At 39.9% G+C, this 22,371-nt stretch overlaps 1 protein-coding gene across 1 annotated transcript in view; it reads right to left on the bottom strand.

Moving 5' to 3' along the window:
- Positions 1-22,371, bottom strand: part of LOC124037512 (unconventional myosin-IXAa-like) — a 342,685-nt gene that overhangs the window by 213,193 nt on the left and 107,121 nt on the right. The gene's annotated exons all lie outside the window — the stretch shown is intronic.

The raw sequence follows: 22,371 nt of genomic DNA, 5'->3' as shown, positions 1-22,371 counted from the left end.
ATTTGTCTGGGTGTCTGTCTGTCAGGTGTCTGTTTGTCTGGGTGTCTGTCTGTCTTAATGGGTGTCTGTTTGTCTGTCTGTCTGACACGTGTCTGTCTGTCTGATACGTGTCTGTCTGTCTGATACGTGTCTGTCTGTCTGATACGTGTCTGTCTGATACGTGTCTGTCTGATACGTGTCTGTCTGTCTGATACGTGTCTGTCTGTCTGTCTGACACGTGTCTGTCTGTCTGATACGTGTCTGTCTGTCTGATACGTGTCTGTCTGACACATCTGTCTGATACGTGTCTGTCTGTCTGATATGTGTCTGTCTGTCTGTCTGACACGTGTCTGTCTGTCTGTCTGACATGTTTCTGTCTGTCTGATATGTGTCTGTCTGTCTGTCTGACACGTGTCTGTCTGTCTGATATGTGTCTGTCTGTCTGTCTGACACGTGTCTGTCTGTCTGACACATCTGTCTGATACGTGTCTGTCTGTCTGATATGTGTCTGTCTGTCTGTCTGTCTGACACGTGTCTGTCTGTCTGTCTGACACGTGTCTGTCTGACACATCTGTCTGATACGTGTCTGTCTGTCTGATATGTGTCTGTCTGTCTGTCTGACACGTGTCTGTCTGTCTGTCTGACACGTGTCTGTCTGTCTGATATGTGTCTGTCTGTCTCCATGTCTGTCTGACACATCTGTCTGATACGTGTCTGTCTGTCTGATATGTGTCTGTCTGTCTCCATGTCTGTCTGACACATCTGTCTGATACGTGTCTGTCTGTCTGATATGTGTCTGTCTGTCTGTCTGTCTGACACGTGTCTGTCTGTCTGTCTGACACGTGTCTGTCTGTCTGATGTGTCTGTCTGTCTGATACGTGTCTGTCTGATACGTGTCTGTCTGATACGTGTCTGTCTGTCTGATACGTGTCTGTCTGTCTGTCTGTCTCTATGTCTGTCTGACACGTCTGTCTCCATGTCTGTCTGACACGTGTCTGTCTGTCTGTCTGACACGTGTCTGTCTGTCTGACACGTGTCTGTCTGTCTGACACGTGTCTGTCTGTCTGTCTGTCTGACACGTGTCTGTCTGTCTGTCTGACACGTGTCTGTCTCAGTGTCTGGCTGTCTGATATGAGTCTATCTCCATGTCTGTCTCTACGTCTGTCTTTCTGAAACGTGTCTCCATGTCTGTCTGTAATGTGTCTGTCTGTCTCTGCCTGAAATGTGTCTGTCTGTGTCTGTCTGTCTCCATGTCTGTCTGTCTGATACGTGTCTTTCTCCATGTGTCTGTCTGACATGTCTGTCTCCATGTCTGTCTGTCTGACACGTGTCTGTCTCCATGTCTGTCTGTCTGATACGTGTCTGTCTCCATGTCTGTCTGTCTGATACGTGTCTGTCTCCATGTGTCTGTCTGACATGTCTGTCTCCATGTCAGTCTGTCTGACACGTGTCTGTCTCTGTGTCTCTGTCCACATATGGAGGGACCACGACTCTGGGTGCAGCCCCATTCGTTTAAGAAGCACAGCCTATTTTTTACCACAGGGGCGACCAGCGATCCCGAAGGAATGCACAGTTCCAACGAGAACATAACGACTGGCTACTGTAAAACAGACCACATCCCAAAACCAACACACACACACACACAGACCACTCAGGACCTTACAGCACACTCACTGTGTCAATGTAACTCACGTCATCCTAAATAAAAACCTACGGACAATAACAACAGTGTCTTAACACAGAGGCCATGGAGGTGTTTACTAGGAGGACGTACCAGGAAGTGTTCAAGGCTTTATGGAGTGACGGAAGTCACCGTTTTAAAGACATTCCTGGCCTATTGGTTTACAAGGGGGTTAAATGGTGACAGGCGACGGACCAGGGAGGGGGCACTTGCATACAGTAGCATGGTAAAGGGTCAAAGGTCGTGGTGATTCTGAAAGGAAGGGAATGGTTCTAGTTGGACACATTTACCAGATTAAACAGAGTGATTTTGACTGCATTGAAAACTCATCAACATTTCACTAGCCACTGTAACTGAATCCCCTCTCCCCACTTATTCTCCTCTTCATCAGATCTCTCTCACTCCCTCTTAACCCCCCCCCTTTCATCTGAGCTCTATCCCACATACCAACCCAGAAACATAGAAGGGGAGAGGAGAAAGGAGAGGAGAAAGGAGGAGAGAAGAGGAGAAAGGAGGACAGGAAAGAGGATGAGAAAGGAGAGAAGAGGAGAAAGGAGGAGAGGAGAAGAGAGCAGAACAGAGGATGTCTCTCCTCTGCTGCTGGGAGAGACAGTGGAAGTGATGCTGTTGGGAGAGACGAGGAAGTAAAGCTGCTGGGAGAGACAGGAAGTGATGCTGGGCGAGACAGGGGAAGTGTGCTGCTGCTGCTGGGAGAGACAGTGTAAGTGATGCTGTCGGGAGAGACAGGACGTGATGCTGCTGCTGTTGGGAGAGATGAGGAAATAAAGCTGCTGGGAGAAACAGGAAGTGATGCTGTTGGGAGAAACAAGGAAGTAAAGCTGCTGGGAGAGACAGGAAGTGAGCTGGGAGAGACAGGGGAAGTGATGCTGCTGCTGCGGGGAGAGACAGGGGGAAGTGATGCTGCTGCTGGGAGAGACAGGGGAAGTGATGCTGCTGCTGGGAGAGACAGGGGAAGTGGTGCTGCTGCTGGGAGAGACAGGGGAAGTGGTGCTGCTGATGGGAGAGACAGGGGGAAGTGGTGCTGCTGATGGGAGAGACAGGGGGAAGTGGTGCTGCTGATGGGAGAGACAGGGGGAAGTGATGCTGCTGCAGGGAGAGACAGGGGAAGTGATGCTGCTGCTGGGAGAGACAGGGGAAGTGATGCTGCTGCTGGGAGAGACAGGCGAATTGATGCTGCTGCTGGGAGAGACAGGGGAAGTGATGCTGCTGCTGGGAGAGACAGGGAAGTGATGCTGATGCTGCTGCTGGGAGAGACAGGGGGAAGTGATGCTGCTGCTGGGAGAGACAGGGGGAAGTGATGCTGCTGCTGGGAGAGACAGGGGAAGTGATGCTGCTGCTGGGAGAGACAGGGGAAGTGATGATGCTGCTGCTGGGAGAGACAGGGGAAGTGATGCTGATGCTGCTGCTGGGAGAGACAGGGGGAAGTGATGCTGTCAGAGGTACAGCTCTGGTTCTGTATATTGCTATAGCTCATACATGGGGTCTATTACAGCTGCTATAGAATGGTCACACACACACACACACACACACACACACACACACACACACACACACACACACACACACACACACACACACACACACACACACACACACACACACACACACACACACACACACACACACACACACAGACACATGCAGACACACACACACGCAGACACACACACACACACGCAGACACACTCACACACACACAGATAGACAGACAGACACACACACACGCAGACACACACACACACAGACACAAAGACACACGCAGACACACACACATACACATGCAGACACACACACACACACGTAGACACACACACACACGCAGACACACAGACACACGCAGACACAGACACTTCCCTCTAAACGACATATCCTAGGGCCAGCAACACCTGCTAGTCTAGGGCTGTGTGTGGTGAAGAGACTGGTTCGACCACTCCACTGCGTTTCACTTCCCCCTCTCTAACCAATCAGAACAGGGGACAATCTCAAAAGCACATCTGTGTGGTGCCTTGTTTCAAAGGCTATTGACAGTTTGAATTTGACTGGATATAAAACGATTTGTTTGAGAGACCTTGTGTCGGGCCTGTTGAAACCTGACGGTTTCCCGAGTGTAGAAAGAGTTGTGTTTTACAAAGAAGTGCAGTGAATAAAAACATGTTGATTCAGATTGTGTCATCTATTGTGTTCAACAGGCCCACTTTTCAATGACCCAGATGTTCCCATTGAATCTGTGATTCAGAAACCATTGAGGGTCACAGAACCCACTGTTGTTGCTTTTACCCCAGACGGAGTCTGTTGTGAGAAATATGAATCAATGTCTGGCCTGGCGAGTCTGGAAATATGAATCAATGTCTAGCCTGGCGAGTCTGGAAATATGAATCAATGTCTGGCCTGGCGAGTCTGGAAATATGAATCAATGTCTGGCCTGGCGAGTCTGGAAATATGAATCAATGTCTCGTCTCCCTCCCTCCCTCCCGTTATCTCTCCCTTCCTCCCTCCCTCCCTCTCTTTATCCCGCCCTCCCTCCCGTTATCTCTCCCTCCCTCCCTCCTGTTATCTCTCCACCTCCCTCCCTCTCCCTCTCTTTATCCCTCCCTCCTGTTCTCTCCCCCTCCCTCCCTCCCTCTCCCTCTCTTTATCCCTCCCCCTCCTGTTATATCTTCCCCCTCCCTCCCTCCCTCTCCCTCTCTTTATCTCTCCCCCTCCCTCCCTCCCTCCCTCTCCCTCTTTATCCCTCCCTCCTGTTCTCTCCCCCTCCCTCCCTCCCTCCGTCCCTCTCTTTATCTCCCCCTCCCTCCCTCCCTCTCTTTATCCCTCCCCCCTCCTGTTATCTCTTCCCCCTCCCTCCCTCCCTCTCCCTCTCTTTATCCCTCCCTCCCTCCTGTTATCCCTCCCTCCCTCCCTCTCTTTATCTCTCCCTCCCTCCCTCCCTCTCTTTATCCCTCCCTCTCTTTATCTCTCCCCCCCCTCCCTCCCTCCCTCCCTCCCTCCCTCCCTCCCTCCCTCCCTCCCTCTCCCTCTCTTTATCCCTCCCTCCCTCCTGTACTCTCCCCCTCCCTCCCTCCCTCCCTCCCTCCCTCCCTCCCTCCCTCCCTCCCTCCCTCCCTCCATCTCTTTATCTCTCCCTCCCTCCCTCCCTCCCTTTATCCCTTCCTCCTGTTCTCTCCCCCTCCCTCCCCCTCCCTCCCTCCCTCCCCCCCCTCCTGTTATCTCTCCCCCTCCCTCCCTCCCTCCCTCCCTCCCTCCCTCCCTCCCTCCCTCCCTCCCTCCCTCCCTCCCTTTATCTCTCCCCCTCCCTCCCTCCCTCTCCCTCTCTTTATCCCTCCCCTCCATCCCTCTCCCATCTTTATCTCTCCCTCCCTTTCCCATCTTTATCTCTCCCATCTTTATCTCTCCATCCCTCCCTCTTTACATTTCCCGCTCTTTTCATCTCTCCCTCTCTCCCACTCTCTCTTTAGCTCTCTCCAACTCTTTTCATCTCTCCCTCTCTCCCACTCTCTCTTTAGCTCTCTCCAACTCTTTTCATCTCTCGCACTCTCTCTTTAGCTCTCTCCAACTCTTTTCATCTCTCCCTCTCTCCCACTCTCTCTTTAGCTCTCTCCAACTCTTTTCAGCGTTTCTTCCCTCGAGTATCGTGGCCCGCGCCAAAACATACCGGCTCTTCGAGTCAGGCGTGGCACAACACGGTCCAGCAGACACCAATCATGTCAGTGTGACAGCCCCGTTCGTTCTTCTCAAGGCGTGGCACTACTGCACTAATTTCTCATTGTCGGTGACGGCACACTGTTTCTAGTAGAAATCATAACTACAGTCAAACACAGCTCCGGCATTTACTTTAATCTATACTGCAATTAGTTTTCAGACCCCTTGAGGCACAAAGGAAGGAAGCTGTATTTGTAAAACTGCTGGGTGACCATGACAACGAGCTGTGGGTGTGTTGGGACTGGCCTATCAGAGATTAAGCAGCTTTGTTGGAGCCTGACAGGTGGTCCTTCAAAAGGTCACATAATGCTACACGCTCATTCTGAGCAGCAGAAACAAGAGACTTCTACAGACCTTACAATATGTTTAACGCAGATTTAAAACAAATTAGTACCCTTCCCTTTTGAAAAAGAAGTGTGTTTTACAATAGCACCAAAAGACAACTTTGATTGATGATAGCTAGCTAGGCTAACTGGATAAAGTATTAGCTTGATTGATGATAGCTAGCTAGGCTAACTGGATAAAGTATTAGCTTGATTGATGATAGCTAGCTAGGCTAACTGGATAAAGTATTAGCTTGATTGATGATAGCTAGCTAGGCTAACTGGATAAAGTTTGTGAGGTCACCGCTGCAGAGTGCAGATCCAATTCGCTAAGTCATTCCCAGATGGAACTGCTGTCCAATTAAAAGGCCTAATAGCTTTAATCTCATCTGAATATGATTGGCCGGTCACCAAGTTAGCAGGCCCAGATGAAATCAAGCCCATTTTGCCAATCAATTCCCTGCACTGGGCCATTTCATTCTATAATAATATATAATAATATAATAATAATATATAATAATATATATGCCATTTAGCAGACGCTTTTATCCAAAGCGACTTACAGTCATGTGTGCATACATTCTACGTATGGGTGGTCCCGGGGATCGAACCCACTACCCTGGCGTTACAAGCGCCATGCTCTACCAACTGAGCTACAGAAGGACCACTGTGTTTGTGTGGGTGTGGTGCATTTGCCAAGTCTGTGGCATGAGAACATAACGTTTGACTTACTTAGGTAACAGAGCCCAAGCCTGACTTTCACTGCACTGAACACTGAAATGAACACGCATAGGTTACTGTATACTAGGGATGGGGGGGGGCGATACAGCAGAGTATCGCACAATTAATTCTGATAATATTATATTGATTATATGACTCCAAGTAACGATTCCCTTTATTTTGCTATGTAGTTAACGTTAGCTAGCGCTAGTCGGCTATACCTGAGCCAAAACTCCAGGATTTCTATAGGTTGGCCTCAATCTTCTTTTTAAACGTTAAGGCAACACGTTTTCAGCTCCTTTTATTTAGAAGGCTGATCAAAACTAGTTTTCTCATATGGCTCTTTTGTCTCTCTGCAGCAGACATATAGTGAGCAAATATGTTTGGAATATCGAATTGCAATAAAAATCGGTAGAACATATCGTATCGGCGCCTAAGCATCATGATAATATCGTATAGTGAGGTCCCTGTCAATTCCAAGCCCGACCAAACACCACATCTTTGAAGAGATGAGATCTCACTGAACTCCCACACCGAGCAGCAGTTTTCTCACATGAATAACTACACATCAACACAACAGCGACCGTTGGAGAAGTCGACTGTGATAACAGATTTGTTTAATTAATGCCGGTTGCACAACATACACGCCTGAGTCTGATAAGGACCGTATACACTCGGTAGAACTACAAAACAAAGATGATTGTGTACAGTACAGCCGAATAAGAGATTACATATCTTCAGTGATAACCCACCCCCTCAAAAAATATGAGCCGTGTTTGTTGACACAACAAATGGTTAAGTGTGCAGAAATCAGACTTCAACCATCTTGTAGAAGAGCAATGAGACCGAGAGGACGGCTAAGGGAGACAACAATACAGTATTGAATGAACATTGTCCAGTCTATATCCTGTCGAAGCTATGCTAACGTAACAACTGTTAGTACACTATCTGCTACGTTACATGTATACTGTACGTTTTCCGGAGAAGGACAAAAGGGGAATGTTACAGAGAGAGAGAGGCGGGATGAGTATAATCCAAGGGACAGACGTTGGACTCCCATTGGAGAGCGTGTGGTGTGCTAGGGATATGGATAACGGAGAGACGTGCTAACAAGAACACATGAGAACGGAAGTAAATTATTAGCCAAAACCAGGCTAACGCTAGCACTCACAGAGACAGCCTGTTTTGCTTTGTCCAATCTAATGAAATGGATGAGCACTTAGCTATCCTAGATGGGAGGGGTTGAGGGTAGCAGAAGGCCGGGACCGAAAAACAAACTAAAGATAACTCATGTAAAATATACTGTGGCTGTAAAATGTATATAGTATGTATAAGCTGGAAGTAGAAGCCTAAGTGTTGTTGTTCATTATTTTACTCCAATTATGGGAGTGGTGGTGAAAAATAATGAAGAAGGAACTTATATATATATATATATATATATATATATATATATATATATATATATATATATATATATATATATGGGGGATTGGAATTCTTGCAGACAATTACATTGATAGAAGCCACAATCTATATACAATATTAAAGCTGATTATGAAACCATGTGGACTGTATGTTCACCAACAATAGCTGGCAACAAAGAAGGAAACATGATCATTCACTGACCAAGCCCCAAGCACCAAGCAACAAGCACCAAGCCCCAAGCCCCAAGCACCAAGCCCCAAGCACCAAGCACCAAGCACCAAGCCCCAAGCACCAAGCACCAAGCACCAAGCACCAAGCACCAAGCACCAAGCACCAAGCACCAAGCACCAAGCACCAAGCACTCCCTAGCGCACCCGAGGTAATAGGGAGCGTGTTCAATAAAACCCCTCCTGTCCTCTGTAAGAATTCTGTACTGTAGGAGAGATTTGATATGTGATATATTCTCAGAGATTTGGGATTTATTATTTACATCATCAAATAAAATACAAATGTATTTATAAAAGACCTTTTAACATCAGCAGATGCTTAAAAGTGCTTTACAGAAACCCAGCCTGAAACACCAAATAGCAAGCAATGCAGGTAAATGTAAGCTAGAAATGCAGGAACCTAGGAAGAAACCTAGAGAGTAACCAGGCTCTGAGGTGTTTCCACAGCAGTCTGAAGAGATACGCCATCCCATCTGGTTTGTGCAAAGTGGGACCATCATATGTTTTTCGAACAGGATAATGACCCAAAACACACCTCCAGCCTGTGTAAGGGCTATTTGACCAAGAAGGAGAGTGATGAATTGCTGAATTAGATGACAATCACCCAACCTCAACCCAATTGAGATGGTTTGGGATGAGTTGGACCGCAGAGTGAAGGAAAAGTGGCCAACAAGTGCTCAGCGTATGTGGGAACTCCTTCAAGACTGTTGGAAAAGCATTCCAGGTGAAGCTGGTTGAGAGAATGCCAAGAGTGTGCAAAGCTGTCATCAAGGCAAAGGCTGGGTACATTGAAGAATCTTAAATATAAAATATATTTTGATTTGTTTAACACTTCTTTGGTTACTACATGATTCCATATGTGTTATTTCTTCGTTCTAATGTCTTCACTATTATTCTACAATGTAGAAGAGAGAGCCAGAGCCAGAGCCAGAGAGTGAGAGAGAGCGATGGAGGTGAGGAGAGAGAAATATGAAGGAGAGAGAGATGGGGGAGAGGATAGAGAGCGAGAGAGAGATGAGAGAGAGGTAGAGAGAGAGAGAGAGAGAGAGAGAGAGAGAGAGAGAGAGAGAGAGAGAGAGAGAGAGAGAGGGGCAGAGAGAGAGAGAGACAGAGAGAGAGAGAGAGAGACAGACAGAGAGAGACAGAGAGAGACAGAGAGAGAGAGAGAGAGAGACAGAGAGAGAGAGACAGAGAGAGAGAGAGACAGAGAGAGAGAGAGAGAGAGAGAGAGAGAGAGAGAGAGAGAGAGAGAGAGAGAGAGAGAGAGAGAGAGAGAGAGAGAGAGATCACTCCCATATAGATTGTGCTGTATATACAGAACACTTTGGTCTGGAAGTACGCTGACTGTCTATGGGTCTGATGTTCTCTTACAAATCACAGTACTGGTTTCCATCTGATTTCTTACATTCAAACACCAAAAAATAACAAAGAGCCCCCCCCCAAGCCATTCCCATTGAATGTGGCAAAAATAATGCTGTGCGATAGGAAAATCTTAGAGCAGAACGTTCTGAGAGAGAGAGAGAGAGAGATGGGGGAGAGGTTAGAGAGAGAGAGATGGGGAAAGGATGAGAGAGAGCGAGAGAGAGAGAGAGATAGAGAGAGATGGGGAGAGCATAGAGAGATGGGGGAGAGGATAGAGAGAGAGAGAGAGAGATGGGGGAGAGGATAGAGAGATGGGGGAGAGGATAGAGAGAGAGAGAGAGAGATGGGGGAGAGGATAGAGAGAGAGAGAGAGAGAGAGAGAGAGAGAGAGAGAGAGAGAGAGAGAGAGAGAGAGAGAGAGAGAGAGAGAGAGAGGGAGAGAGAGAGAGAGAGAGAGAGAGCGAGAGAGAGAGAGAGAGAGAGAGAGAGAGAGAGAGAGAGAGAGAGAGAGAGAGAGAGAGAGAGAGAGAGAGGATAGAGAGCGAGAGAGAGATGGGGAGAGCATAGAGAGCGAGAGAGAGAGAGATGGTGGAGAGGATAGAGAGCGAGAGAGAGAGATGGGGGAGAGGATAGAGAGAGAGAGAGAGAGAGAGATGGGGGAGTGGATAGAGAGCGAGATGGGGGAGAGGATAGAGAGAGAGAGAGAGAGAGAGAGAGAGAGAGAGAGAGAGAGAGAGAGAGAGAGAGAGAGAGAGAGAGAGAGAGTGAGAGAGAGAGACACAGAGAGAGAGAGAGAGAGACGGGGAGAGGATGAGAGAGATGGTGGAGAGGATAGAGAGAGAGGGAGAGAGAGAGAGAGAGAGAGAGAGAGAGAGAGAGAGAGAGAGAGAGAGAGAGAGAGAGAGAGAGAGAGAGAGAGAGAGAGAGAGAGAGAGAGAGAGAGAGAGAGAATAGAGAGAGAGAGGATAGAGAGAGAGATGGGGAGAGGATAGAAGTGTATGTGTGGATAGGTTCATTTAAAAATATATATATATTTAACTTTAAGAACAAATTATTATTTACAACGCTCTAACCACTAGGCTACCTGCCGCCTCTACATTCTAACCACTAGGCTTCCTGTTGCCTCATGTGCACGTTCAATGTAAAGAGTAGTATATTAACACCCTTAACAAGCACCACCAGGAAGTAGTTAGCATCAGCAACACAAGCCTCAGCTGACAGAAAACTCTCCAAAAAAACTCCAACATACAACCAACGACACTGGGCGATAAGCAATCTCACAGTGCAAACAATTCATATTAGCCCAGGGCACTCCAACATCAGCAGCTAGTTATACATTAACTAGACCCGTCAGAGGAGCATTTGACTAAGGCAAACAGGCCTGTAATTGGCATGACTATAATGGAGGCCGGCCAGAAGAGTCACTCTAATAGTTGTAAATCGGTGACCTTTTTACCCCAAACTGCTTTCCACTCTGATCCAGCTCAGTGGGGCAAAGAATGTCAAGCCTTAAGGTTATATTTTGAACCTTTATTTAGCTAGGCAAGTCAGTTAAGAAAAAATTCTTATTTACACAATGATAGCCTAGGAACAGTGGGTTAACTGTCTTGTTGAAGGGCAGAACCACAGATTTTTACCTTATCAGCGCGGAGATTCGATCTAGCAACTTTTCAGTTACTGGCCCAACGCTCTAACCACTAAGTCACCTGCTGCCCCATGTTTCCCATGGGTATTCACAGTCAGCCCCTGATACCTCCTAGAGTAGGGCGAAGTTGCCCCCTGAGATTGGGGGAGGGGAAGCTGATCCTAGATCTATACCCATGGGAAACTAGGGCTGGGCGGTAGACCGTATTTGACTATGTACCGGTATTGATGGACCGTTTTGTGTTTCTACTTTAACTTTTATAACGGTATTTCAACGTTTGGTTTGTGAAATGTGATACACCACTCTGGCGTGTTTAAATGTCTGTTTTTATACTTTACTACCGGAGTAGTCTCGCTCGGTCTTCTCTTGCATGCCTCTTCCCCAAGACCTGCCCCCTGTCACCATGCCGTTCACTCCGTCTCCATGGTCACAGGCAACAAGATGTTGGTGATCACTTTACTTCTTTATATAAATACACTAGTGTTCTATAATTACACTATTAGTTTGTTTTTCTTACATCTGCAAACAGCTATTTTGTCTTTTCTTAACAATTTGTGGTCTAAAATAAATCACGTTAGCCCGCTAATGCTAATCGCTAGTTAGCTGGCTAGTTACATGTACAAAGAGTCTTAGCCAACGTAGCAGCCTGATAGCAGTGCTGGTGTAGGCCTAGATCAGCACGGTGTTTGTATCTTCTAAATCCGAGCGGAATAGGTGAAGCATGGATAACAAATGAGTGCAGGCAATGCAGAAATGTATTTTTTGGTTGGTCTGATTAAAACAAATCAGAATGAAGAAAGCCCCACTTATAATTTATCTGCATACCCTAAGGTCATATAAAACATAAAATACTGTCATAAATGTGAAGAAAAATGGTGCTATGATATTTTGGCCATATGGCCTAGCTCTAGGAAACCATATGGCCTAGCTCCAGGAAACCTGGAGCGATACATTCTCCACTCCATACTGCTGCTGTCTATTAAAAGGGAGACCTGGATATTCAGCTGGTTAACGGGACCAATTGAATGTCATTACTACCGACTACTTTATGCAAGGCTTGTTATCTTCTACCTAGAAAACAGGAAGTTGTTATATTTTACCTATACAACGGGAAGTTGTTATATTTTACCTATAAAAAGGGAAGTTATCTTTTACCTATAAAACGAGAAGTTGTCGTCGTCTACCTATAAAACAGGAAGTTGTCATCGTCTACCTATAGAACAGGAAGTTGTCATCGTCTACCTATAAAACAGGAAGTTGTCATCGTCTACCTATAGAACAGGAAGTTGTCATCGTCTACCTATAGAACAGGAAGTTGTCATCTTCTACCTATAGAACAGGAAGTTGTCATCTTCTACCTATAGAACAAGAATGTGTCATCTTCTACCTATAGAACAGGAAGTTGTCATCTTCTACCTATAGAACAGGAAGTTGTCATCTTCTACCTATAGAACAGGAAGTTGTCATCTTCTACCTATAGAACAGGAAGTTGTCATCTTCTACCTATAGAACAGGAAGTTGTTATCTTCTACCTATAGAACAGGAAGTTGTTATCTTCTACCTATAGAACAGGAAGTTGTCATCTTCTACCTATAGAACAGGAAGTTGTTATCTTCTACCTATAGAACAGGAAGTTGTTATCTTCTACCTATAGAACAGGAAGTTGTTATCTTCTACCTATAGAACAGGAAGTTGTCATCTTCTACCTATAGAACAGGAAGTTGTCATCGTCTACCTATAGGACAGGAAGTTGTCATCGTCTACCTATAGATCAGGAAGTTGTCATCGTCTACCTATAGAACAGGAAGTTGTCATCTTCTACCTATAGAACAGGAAGTTGTCATCTTCTACCTATAGAACAGGAAGTAGGCCTAGAAGACCAATAGGCTAGAAAAGCACACAGTCAGGTTAACTGTTATTGAGTTATTATTTTTTTACAGTACTTTAATTGTAAGGAATGTGTTTTTTTCTAAAAGAGAGGTTAAATAAACTTAATGATTTGTTCACTAATGTATTGCTCTTCCTGCTCAGTTTCACAGTCTAATATGGCTCAATGAGTCTGCTTGTTCTATTGACAGAGATGCTATCATCAGAGAGATAGTGGACATGCCTGCTCTGAGACAGATAGGTCCTGGTGTTGCTCCCTTTCCCTTCCCCCTCTTCCACCACACAGAAGCTCAGCAGTTCAGCTCCCACCTCTCAGCAAGGTGATTGATGAACAAAATGTTTACAATTACCCTTACTCTTATCAAAACAGGTTTTTAGATTTAAAAAAAGCAGCCACATTGGCATTAAGAGCCTGAGGTGTTCAGATTCACCTATGTCAAATATCTACTGGTTCACACGAGGTCAGTGATTTATTACTCGCCTCGAGGATGCTAACAGTGGGAAATAAGCCTTAGACAACAACAGTTATGCGCTAACAACATCCATCACAAGGTTCCCAGACATTTTAAAACGTTACGTTTTTGTCTATTTTCTTTCAACAGAAGATCTCCGGGAAGATTGGACCCAAATAAAGTATTGTAAAAACAGATTTATGATTTCCTGTTTCCCCAACTTACCATATATAGGCCTGCTTAACCATGACCTCAGCGTACCTGTATCCCGTATCCCCAACTTACCATATATAGGCCTGCTTAACCATGACCTCAGCGTACCTGTATCCCGTATCCCCAACTTACCATATATAGGCCTGCTTAACCATGACCTCAGCCCACCTGTATCCCGTATCCCCAACTTACCATATACAGTGGGGCAAAAAAGTATTTAGTCAGCCACCAATTGTGCAAGTTCTCCCACTTAAAAAGATGAGAGAGGCTTGTAATTTTCATCATAGGTACACTTCAACTATGACAGACAAAATGAGAGGGAAAAAAAATCCAGAAAATCACATTGAGGATTTTTAATTAATTTATTTGAGAAGCATATTTCTAAACTTTTTTGCCCCACTGCAGGTGCGACTTAACTGCAAAACATGTCATTTCCATGGTGAAATAAATTTTACCATAACCTCAGCGCCTTACCAGTTTGGTGTTGGACTCAATATGCAGACAAAATGGTCCACTTTAAAACAACCCCTCTGGCCTGAACTCAAAATGTAAATCGCAGCCAATCACAAGCATCCAGAAAAACACTGGTTCCAACTCAGACTTACAGTGACCACAAAATATTGGACACACCTACTCATTCAAACATTTTCTTTTGTAATACAACTTTAGGTATTTTAATGTAAATAATCAATCAAATATTGATCTGTGTCCAATACAGGAGGAAAACAAATCGCTAGCTTTCTGGTCAAGCCTCTAAAGTACACTACAAGTGACCCTATATTTTGAACAGGGACTTCTTCATCACACAAAGGAAAAACCTCAACCAATTTCTAAAGACTGGTGACATCCAGTGGAAGCGGTAGGAACTGCAGAAGGTACCTTAGAAATCTGGATTCCCAATGAAAACCAAAAAAAAAGATTTGAATAGTTTGTCCTTCTAAATAAGTTCTGTTGTAATCACAGACATGCTTTTAGAAACTCAGAGTGTTTTCTATGCAAATCATCTTCTGGGTATGAGTAGAAGGCAGTTGAATTTGGAATGCATTTCAGAAAATACTGCCCCCTGTCACCAAGAAGTTAAGGCATGAAGGTTTGTGGAAAATTTCAAGAACTTTGAATTTTCTTCAAATGCAGTTGCAAAAACCATCAAGAACTATGATGAAACTGGCTCCCATGAAAGGACCGCCACAGGAAAGGAAGTGTACCAGAGTTACCTCTATTTCAAATAAGTTCAAAATTCCATTTTAGAAATTGCAGCTCAAATAAATGCTTAAAGAGTTCCTTGTAACAGACACATCTCAACATCAACTGTTCAGAAGAGACTGCTTGAAATCAGGCAATGGTTGAATTGCTGCAAAGATAGCACTACTAAAGGACACCAACAAAAGCTACACTTGCTTGGGCCAAGACACAACATGTCAGACATTCAAAAGTAAAATTATCCGTTGGTCTGATGACAATGCTTGAGATTTTTGGCAATAGCACATGGAACCAAAAGTGAGATGTGGATGCAGAGTTTCGGATGATCTTCACATGTGTGGTTCCAAAATGTCCATTTATTTGGAATAATGCCTTACCTTTGACACTGTCTTTGATTTCTTTTGAAGGACACAATATGTCCCAGCAAACATCACAACATTCTGCAGAGATAAGCCATCCCATCTGCTTTGTAGTGGGACTGTCATTTTTTTCAACAGGACAATGACCCAACAGGCGGTGTAAGGGCTACTTGACCAAGAAGGAGAGTGATGGAGTGCTGCATCAGATGACCTGGCTTAACATAATCACCCAACCTCAACCCAATTGAGATAGTTTGGGATGAGTTGGACCACAGATTGAAGGAAAAAGCCAACAAGTTTCAAAGCTGGCTGTGGAATGCCAAGAGTGAGCAAAGCTGTCATCAAGGTAAAGGGTGGATAACTTCTTTGGCAAACACTTTTGTTACAACATGATTCCGTATGTGTAATAGTTTAATGTCTTCACTATTATTCAAATGTAATCACAGAAAATAGTCAATACAAGAAAACAAACTGAATGAGTTAGGTATGTCAAAACCTTTAACTGGTACTGTAGTAAAAGTGCCCTTTAGTAGTCCTTGGCCTTTTCAAACATCCAAAGGAAAAACGCTAACCAAATTCCATTAAAGACTCTGAATCCCATCTGTAGGCAATGGTGCATTAAGGTTTTCAAAACTATAAAATGTCCAAGCAAATCCTAGGTCAAAAAACCAACTCAAGAATAGCAGATAAATAAGGTTCTGCCATGTCGGACGACCCAATCTGAAAATACAAAACATGACTAAAAGTTCCACAGCTGCAGAGGTCTCAGCTTAAAATCAGATACTGAAATTGCTATGCAAACCTATCTTCAGGGCTTTCATAAATGCACTTCTCAACCATCATTTCAGAAAGACTGAAATTTGCCTCCTTTTTGGGAATCGGTATCGGTATCCGCGTTGAAAAATTATAACCGGTCTGGACCTCTAATCCTAACATATCCTTAAATATACTATCCTTACATATACTATCCTAACATATCCTTACAATAATCCATACATAGAACATATACTATCCTAACATATCCTTACATATACTATCCTAACATATCCTTACATATACTATCCTTACATATACTATCCTAACTATCCTTACATAACTTCCTTTCATATACCATCCTAACATATCCTTAAATATACTATCCTAAATATCCTTCATATACCATCCTAACATATCCTTACATATACTATCATTCATATACTATCCTAACATATCCTTACATACACTATCCTAACATATCCTTACATATACTATCCTAACATAATCATATACATTGTTACATATACTATCCTAACATATCCTTTCATATACCATCCTAACATATCCTTAAATATACTATCCTAACATATCCTTACATATAACATATCCTAACATATACCATTACATATACTATCCTAACATATCCTTACATATACTATCCTAACATATCCTTACATATACTATCCTAACATATCCTTACATATCCTAACATATCCTTACATATACTATCCTAACATATCCTATCATATACTATCCTTACATATACTATCCTAACATATCCTTACATATACTATTGTTACATATACTATCCTTACATATCCTTACATATACTATCCTAACATATCCTTTCATATACTATCCTAACATATCCTTACATACACTATCCTAACATATCCTTTCATATAACATCCTAACATATCCTTAAATATACTATCATTACATATACTATCCTAACATATCCTTTCATATACCATCCTAACATATCCTTTCATATACCATCCTAACATATCCTTACATATACTATTGTTACATATACTATCCTAACATATCCTTACATATACTATTGTTACATATACTATCCTAACATATCCTTACATATACTATTGTTACATATACTATCCTAACATATCCTTACATATACTATTGTTACATATACTATCCTTACATATACTACTAACATATTTTACATATACTATCCTAACATATCCTTACATATACGATCATTACATATACTATCCTAACATATCCTTACATATACTATCCTAACATATCCTTACATATACTATCCTTACATATACTATCCTAACATATCCTTACATATACTATCCTAACATATCCTTACATATACTATCCTAACATATCCTTACATATACTATCCTTACATATACTATCCTAACATATCCTTACATATACTATCCTTACATATACTATCCTAACATATCCTTAAATATACTATCATTACATATACTATCCTAACATATCCTTTCATATACTATTGTTACATATACTATCCTAACATATCCTTACATATAACTATCCTAACATATCCTATACATATAACATATCCTTAAATATACTATCATTACATATACTATCCTAACATATCCTTTCATATAACATCCTAACATATCCTTACATATACATATCCTAACATATCCTTACATATACTATCCTAACATATCCTTACATATACTATCCTTACATATACTATCCTAACATATCCTTACATATACTATTGTTACATATACTATCCTAACATATCCTTACATATACTATTGTTACATATACTATCCTAACATATCCTTACATATACTATTGTTACATATACTATCCTTACATATACTATTGTTACATATACTATCCTAACATATCCTTACATATACTATTGTTACATATACTATCCTAACATATCCTTACATATACTATTGTTACATATACATATCCTTACATATACTATCCTAACATATCCTTACATATACTATCCTAACATATCCTTACATATACTATTGTTACATATACTATTCTAACATATCCTTACATATACTATTGTTACATATACTATCCTAACATATCCTTACATATACTATTGTTACATATACTATCCTAACATATCCTTTCATATACTATCCTAACATATCCTTACATATACTATCCTAACATATCCTTTCATATACATCCTAACATATCCTTACATATACTATTGTTACATATACTATCCTAACATATCCTTACATATACTATCCTTACATATACTATCCTAACATATCCTTATATACTATCATTACATATACTATCCTAACATATCCTTACATATACTATCCTTACATATACTATCCTAACATATCCTTACATATACTATCCTTACATATACTATCCTAACATATCCTTACATATACTATTGTTACATATACTATCCTAACATATCCTTACATATACTATTGTTCATATACCATCCTAACATATCCTTACATATACTATCCTAACATATCCTTAAATATACTATCATTACATATACTATCCTAACATATCCTTTCATATACTATCCTAACATATCCTTACATATACTATCCTAACATATCCATATACATATACTATCCTTACATATACTATCCTAACATATCCTTACATATACTATCCTAACATATCCTTACATATACTATCCTAACATATCCTTACATATACTATCCTAACATATCCTTACATATACTATCCTAACATATACTATCCTAACATATCCTTACATATACTATTGTACAGAAACCCAGCCTAAAATCCTTACACACAACAATATACTATCCTAACATATCCTAAAGAGGAACATATACTAGTGGTCAGTCTTCTTTGCTACCGGGTGGATATTATAACAGAACATCCAAGATGTTCAAACGTTCATAGATACTATTGATTACATATACTATCCTAACATAACCTTACATATACTATTGTTACATATACTATCCTAACATATCCTTACATATACTATTGTTACATATACTTCCTAACATATCCTTACATATACTATTGTTACATATACTATCCTAACATATCCTTTCATATACATCCTTACATATACTATCCTAACATATCCTTTCATATAATATCCTTACATATACTATCCTAACATATCCTTACATATACTATCCTAACATATCCTTACATATACTATTGTTACATATACTATCCTAACATATCCTTACATATACTATCCTAACATATCCTTACATATACTATCCTAACATATCCTTACATATACTATTGTTACATATACTATCCTAACATATCCTTACATATACTATCCTAACATATCCTATCATATACATATCCTAACATATACTTACATATACTATCCTAACATATCCTTACATATACTATCCTAACATATCCTTACATATACTATCCTAACATATCCTTACATATACTATCCTAACATATCCTTACATATACTATCCTAACATATCCTTACATATACCATCCTAACATATCCTTACATATACTATCCTAACATATCCTTTCATATATCCTAACATATCCTTACATATACTATCCTAACATATCCTTACATATACTATCCTACATATCCTTACATACACTATCCTAACATATCCTTACATATACTATTGTTACATATACTATCCTAACATATCCTTACATATACTATCCTAACATATCCTTACATATACTATCCTAACATATCCTTACATATACTATCCTAACATATCCTTACATATACTATTGTTACATATACTATCCTAACATATCCTTACATATACTATTGTTACATTACTATCCTAACATATACTATTGTTACATATACTATCCTAACATATCCTTACATATACTATTGTTACATATACTATCCTAACATATCCTTACATATACTATTGTTACATATACTATCCTTACATATACCTAACATATCCTTACATATACTATTGTTACATATACTATCCTAACATATCCTTACATATACTATTGTTACATATACTATCCTAACATATCCTTTCATATACTATCCTAACATATCCTTACATATACTATCCTAACATATCCTTTACATATACTATCCTAACATATCCTATAAATATACTATCATTACATATACTATCCTAACATATCCTTACATATACTATCCTAACATATCCTTACATATACTATCCTAACATATCCTATCCTATACATATCCTTACATATACTATCCTAACATATTAAATATACTATCATTACATATACTATCCTAACATATCCTTTCATATACTATCCTTACATATACTATCCTAACATATCCTTACATATACTATTGTTACATATACTATCCTAACATATCCTTACATATACTATTGTTACATATACTATCCTAACATATCCTTTCATATACCATCCTAACATATCCTTACATATACTATCCTAACATATCCTTAAATATACTATCATTACATATACTATCCTAACATATCCTTTCATATACTATCCTAACATATCCTTACATACACTATCCTAACATATCCTTACATATACTATCCTTACATATACTATCCTAACATATCCTTACATATACTATCCTAACATATCCTTACATATACTATCCTAACATATCCTTACATACACTATCCTAACATATCCTTACATATACTATCCTAACATATCCTTACATATACCATCCTAACATATCCTTACATATACTATCCTAACATATCCTTACATACTACTTACATATCCTTACATACACTATCCTAACATATCCTTACATATACTATTCCTTACATATACTATCCTAACATATCCTTACATATACTATCCTAACATATCCTTACATATACTATCCTAACATATCCTTACATATACTATCCTAACATATCCTTAAATATACTATCATTACATATACTATCCTAACATATCCTTACATATACTATCCTTACATATACTATCCTAACATATCCTATAACATCCTTACATATACTATCCTAACATATCCTTACATATACTATCCTAACATATCCTTACATATACTATCCTAACATATCCTTTCATATACTATCCTTACATATACTATCCTAACATATCCTTACATATACTATTGTTACATATACTATCCTAACATATCCTTACATATACTATTGTTACATATACTATCCTAACATATCCTTACATACACTATCCTAACATATCCTTACATATACTATCCTAACATATCCTTACATATACTATTGTTACATATACTATCCTAACATATCCTTACATATACTATTGTTACATATACTATCCTTACATATACTATTGTTACATATACTATCCTAACATATCCTTTCATATACTATCCTAACATATCCTTTCATATACTATCCTAACATATCCTTACATATACTATTGTTACATATACTATCCTAACATATCCTTACATATACTATTGTTACATATACTATCCTAACATATCCTTTCATATAACTATCCTAACATATCCTTAAATATACTATCATTACATATACTATCCTAACATATCCTTTCATATACCATCCTAACATATCCTTACATATACTATCCTAACATATCCTTACATATACTATTGTTACATATACTATCCTAACATATCCTTACATATACTATTGTTACATATACTATCCTAACATATCCTTACATATACTATTGTTACATATACTATCCTAACATATCCTTACATATACTATTGTTACATATACTATCCTAACATATCCTTTCATATACTATCCTAACATATCCTTAAATATACGATATTACATATACCATCCTAACATATCCTTACATATACTATCCTAACATATCCTTTCATATAACATCCTTACATATACTATCCTTACATATCCTTTCATATAACATCCTAACATATCCTTACATATACTATCCTAAATATACTATCATTACATATACTATCCTTACATATCCTTTCATATACATCCTAACATATCCTTACATATACCATCCTTACATATCCTTACATATACTATCCTAACATATCCTTACATATACTATTGTTACATATACTATCCTAACATATCCTTACATATACTATTGTTACATATACTATCCTAACATATCCTTACATATACTATTGTTACATATACTATCCTAACATATCCTTACATATACTATTGTTACATATACATATCCTTACATATACTATCCTAACATATCCTTACATATACTATTGTTACATATACTATCCTAACATATACTATTGTTACATATACTATCCTAACATATCCTTACATATACTATTGTTACATATACTATCCTAACATATCCTTACATATACTATTGTTACATATACTATCCTTACATATACTATTCTAACATATCCTTACATATACTATTGTTACATATACTATCCTAACATATCCTTACATATACTATTGTTACATATACTATCCTAACATATCCTTTCATATACT

This window comes from Oncorhynchus gorbuscha, linkage group LG06 (assembly GCF_021184085.1).
Source record: "Oncorhynchus gorbuscha isolate QuinsamMale2020 ecotype Even-year linkage group LG06, OgorEven_v1.0, whole genome shotgun sequence".
In the NCBI taxonomy this organism is placed as follows: domain Eukaryota; kingdom Metazoa; phylum Chordata; class Actinopteri; order Salmoniformes; family Salmonidae; genus Oncorhynchus; species Oncorhynchus gorbuscha.
The sequence above is the reverse complement of the archived record's forward strand: the minus strand, read 5'-3'. Positions and strand labels throughout refer to the sequence as shown.